This window comes from Frankliniella occidentalis, unplaced genomic scaffold (genome assembly GCF_000697945.3).
Source record: "Frankliniella occidentalis isolate FOCC.00 unplaced genomic scaffold, Focc_3.1 Scaffold35, whole genome shotgun sequence".
Taxonomy (NCBI): Eukaryota; Metazoa; Arthropoda; class Insecta; order Thysanoptera; family Thripidae; genus Frankliniella; species Frankliniella occidentalis.
In genome coordinates, this window is record NW_026267165.1 from 1,284,972 (window position 1) to 1,289,855 (window position 4,884).

Below are 4,884 nucleotides of genomic sequence, written 5' to 3' on the forward strand. Positions count from 1 at the left end.
GGCTCACCGGAGGCTGTCCTTTTTAACGACGCCGCTTACGACGCATATTTCACGGCGTGTTTCCCGCCCGCCATCGTCACGCGCAAACAACATCATCAAAAACAACAACATCACTTTTGCCCCCTTGTTTTTCCCTTTTTTTCACATCTCTTCTCTTGGTTATTTCCATTTTCCTCTCCACTGACAAAAGGGAAAAACATCACTAAAGAAAATAACAATATTTCGCTAAAATGATATAGTTCTTTGTTTACTTTTTTTTCAAGCAGGAGCAGGGAACGTACCTTATTGTAGAGGAGACACGTTTTCCCTCCACGCTTAATCGCCGTCATGCGGTGTCGGGCAAACGTTGGACCTCAAAGACACATTCTGCGCGACCTGGAAATATAAAGAGAAAAAGAACGTCACACATTTTTACCGTCAGAGCCACGACGAGGATGAGGATGGGGAGAGAGTGGGGGGTGAGGAGGGTGGGAAAGGCGTAGTGACACACATTGCGGGGCTGGGTGGGCCAACATTTCGCTCTGTCGCTCTGGCTCGCTCTCTGCAAAAAGTCCAACGTTAATATTATCGTCTTAGCAGATTCCGGGTTGCCATCGTGTTGGCGGGCTTGACTGCACGCCTCTCTCTCTCTCTCTCTCTCTCTCTCTCTCTCTGCCTCACTTTTGTGTGCAATGGGAAGAAGGACGAGAAGGCTTATAAAAACTCCATGTAGGCCTGCTGCGCTGCGTGCCGCGCTCCTCTAACACAAACACGAGCCCGCCGCTCCGCCGCTCAAACCTTTGCAGGTAGCAGGTGTACTCCTAGTGCGTGAGCAGCAGCAGCGCGCTCCCCTCCGCGCGGGAGAGCGAGAGAAATGCACACAGAAGCACGCCGAGGGGGAGAGAGAGTGAGATGGACGTTTACTGCTGGCGTTAAACCCCCGGCGCTGGTGCGTTGGAATGAGGGAGGGAGAAGATCAGCCGGACTGCTCTACCCCCCCCCCCTTCCCCCTTGGCCCAGATCTCTCGATGCCAGCGCGGCCTGGACACTACGCGCGAACTTGGTGCATTGGCATAAATACAGGGAATGACAACACCACACCAGAAGGGGGCGAGGTGAGCCATCCTGGCTGGGCGTAAACCAACAACGCGACGAAAGTGTTATGGGGACAGAGAGGGAGGGAGAGAGAGAGATAGGGGGCTGCGGCAGCGAACGAGCAAGAGGGAGGGGGAGGGGCAAGAGAGCGGCAGAGACAGAGGCAGACAGAGAGTGGGGAAAGATGTAAAGGAGGAGAAAGAGGTGCGCGCGCCACCGGGTCCCGCGGCAAGACCGCGAGGCAAAGCCAGAGACAAATGGAGGGCTGCTTATCACAGCCTCGAGGCGTGAGTTGGGGCGGGGCGGGGCGGGGCGGGGTGGCCGGGTACCACTCGAGGCTGCACTGCTTGGCTCGCCGCCACCCGGGCCAAGCAGTGCGGCTGACATGTTTGTCCGAGCCAGCCTGGTGGCGGTGAGCAGCCTGCCCTGTGTCATCACTTGTTTTCTATGACGATGAAATACGAGCCTCGCGCGGACACCCCCCCGTGAGTGTGTGTGTGTGTGTGTGTGTGTGTGTGTGAAGGGGGAGGACGGAAGAGTAGAGGGCAGGGACGGAGAGGGAGACGAGGACGGCAACACATATAGCGGCGGGGCTACACGGAACCGAGATATTTTCAGAAACTTTTGATGTCGCGAGAAATCAAAAGAGGGCTCGAGAACAAATGATGGAGAACAGATAATAAGTAAAAGTCGGCGTAAGCCGCGTCCCTGTTAGGACCAATCCCCGATCTATCTACGGCTCTGATCAAGAGTGAGGACCAATGGGGTCGCAGCTGCGCTTGGGGGGATTGAGGCGAATTCAGATGTCTTGACCTTCAACTGTCAACGACTGAGGGCCTATTGTAAATGCTACATGGGTATCGCCATATTTTAGGGTCACTTTTTAGGCGGAGGATTAAAACAGCCAAGTCAAAAAATCAAATGCAATTAACCCTTTAAGTCACGGAAAACTTTCCGATAATTATTTATGTTTTTTATGGTCTAGTTCGACTATTTGGCACCCAAAGAACTCATTTTTGCCAGTCCGGAGGTTGTGCGATGCTTGGTTTGGCGTAAATCGAACGTTGCTTCCATACAACAAAATACTTCAGGGGTAAAAACCGGTCGTTTTTTCTTTCTTACTTTTTAAAGTTTTTATACATTAGGAACTTGAGTTTTGCTGTAAAAATATCGGACACAAAGTAGGAAAGCCGTAAGACTTCATTCAAACCCCAAAATTTAGCAAAAACATCAAAAAATAGGCCAAAAACGTGACATCTCTGAATAATAGGGACTTTTCGCCACCCCAAACGTCAGATATTTCATTATTTAGGGCTGGGGGTTTATGTAAAAAGGTTTATTGTACCCTGTCATGAAATCGAACCCTAACATATCTCAAAGGTATAGCCATGACACCTCAAAAATGTGAACGTTGTTTGGGTACAACAAGTGACGTTAGGGCCAATCAAATTACCGAAAAAGATCATTTCACATATGTCAAGCACTTGATGCCTGAAACACGATATAAACTACCCTACATCATAGTATATGTGCCCCGCAACCTTAATTTACTTCAAATATGTGTTTTTAGTGTGAAAATGAACATAGAATCAAGGAGAAAATTCGAACGTTGTATACATACAACATTGTGACTTTAGGGTAGTATGAAATGTGTGGATATCAACTGAATGGAGCATATTAACTGTTATGAACGCAAGCTCACCAGAATGGACGCCTAGTAGGTAGGCAACATTTGGAGCTGCATGCTTGCGTGTATCGCGGGCTGGCCTATGATAGTCTTGCAGCACTGACTCCTACACGTAGTTACGGTTTCTTTTGGTGAAGAAAATGCTAGATGGCAAATTAATTCAAAAGCAAGTGGTTCGAATAGAATTTCCAAGAAATGAATGACAGCCCCAAACTAGATATGGATTTGAAGCGACTGGAGAGATCGAACTCTAACCAATAGTCACGATGTTGTACCGCTACAACGTTCGAAATCTCACGATAATGAGACTAGTAGGTGCCTTTTAAACTAAATATCATTCTTAAATCACTAACAGGTAAAGTGTTAAGTAGCCTCAACAGGCCCAGACCCGAAAAGCTTTGCCGTTCGGCTTGAAACTCAGGCCAAAGTTCCGAAAAAGTACAAAGAATCTAGCTCAGTGGCACCGAGGGCATGTGAGCCAAATATTACACAATTTGCAAAACTACTTACTTTTTGAACTATTTTAGGGTCCGAAACTAACAAACATCAAGTCCTACCAGATAAAAATCTCGTAGAACGAGTCTCACACACCTTCAGCTCGGCGCCAAAAAGTCACTACTACTACCTCACATGTTGTATGTATACCACAATCGTTGTATCTTGCGACCCCAGTGGTGCCACAAGTGTCTCACCAAGGCGGTTGACGTCTGATCGCGTTCAGTAAACCTTAAAGAAGGTTTTCACGCCTAGAGTCGATCAAAGCAGTGCATATACGGGCGCAAATAACCGATAATCTACAGGCGCGCACACTACCTCACGGAAATACGTTTTTGGAGCTATGCTGGCAGCAGTGTACGCATCCGAAAAGCTTCGCGGGAGGCTTCAAATGTTGCGCGGCAAAAGTAGAAAGTCTTAAAAGTCCAAAAAGTCACTTGGGAGCCAAAATAGCTCTTCTAGGCCAAATTTTACTGAACGTTGTCTGGGTACTACAAATGACTTAAAGGGTTAAAAAAATAGGCTAAATATCTTGGGCATAAAATTTTAAGTGAAAACAGCAGTTGAGCTGTGCGATGCAACTTTGAGCTCGGCTCTGGACCGTCGGATACAGAGCTCTATTGGACTGGGGTGGGCACCTAGCCCCTCGTAAGGTAAGTGGGGGTAAGAGGAGGGGGAGGCAAAGGACCGGGGAGCAGCTGGGGAGGGAGGGCTGAGGGAGAAGTAGGCCGCGGAGAGGGGGAGGGGGGAAGCCCAAGGGAGAAATGAGTTGAAAAATGTCGGCAAACTTTGTTCCGCGGAGGTCGTGTGGGAGGGGGTGGAATGGTGGAGGAGAAGGGGAAGTGGTAGACTAGTGTGCAGCATCGCAGTTCGCGAGGTCCACGGCCTGGGGGTGGGAGATGACAAGGGGCATGCCGTGTACGTACACACTAAATGATAAAAGAAACTTTTGATCTATATAAACAATGTAATGTTTCGTTAAGGAACCTTGATTCTCTGTGATGGCTAGTTGACATGACAGTGAAGAGTCGATTACTCCTGGGTCGAAAGCTCCTGGGTCGCACCCTTGTTGAGGCTCTGTCTACACGTGTCTGTCTCTCTCTTTCACACACACACACACACACACACACACACACAACGCCCGCGCGCGATTTGAACATGAAAGGAAGTTGTTTCCTCCGTGTCCTTCCTCTCCTTCCCCCTTTCCCGGAGGAGGGAGGGGGAATCTGCTGGATCACGTTCGCAGCAAGAACTGATTGGCGGGCCAGGCCGGATGAAAAGGGGGGAAGGGGAGGGGAACGGGGAGCCTCCACACGCGGCCCGCGCGCCAAGTTGTGTGTGAACATCAAACGCAGCACAATCGGATGTGAACAAAACGGCATGGGGATGGCAATGAGGACAGTAAAACGGGGAGCGGGAGCAGAGCGTGCAAAAGGACAGGTGAGATCTTGGTGGTGCAGGTGCGGGCGGACGCGCGAATTCAGCTCAAAGAGCAACGAGCAGCAGGTAGAAACAACAGACGCTGGGACTGCTTTGCACCTTAGAAGGGGTACTGAGGAATTTTAAGAGTTTACTTTGCCTTTGTATCCAAGTTCCTCTGGCTGTTTTGGCGCATACGTAAAGCGGTA

At 49.5% G+C, this 4,884-nt stretch overlaps 1 protein-coding gene across 1 annotated transcript in view; it reads right to left on the minus strand.

Moving 5' to 3' along the window:
* The window catches only part of LOC113212639 (protein turtle), a 197,484-nt gene that overhangs the window by 79,746 nt on the left and 112,854 nt on the right, over positions 1-4,884 (minus strand). The window contains exon 4 of the mRNA XM_052266043.1: positions 282-375. The gene's annotated coding sequence lies outside the window, so the exon portion shown is untranslated. The remainder of the gene's footprint in view (positions 1-281; positions 376-4,884) is intronic.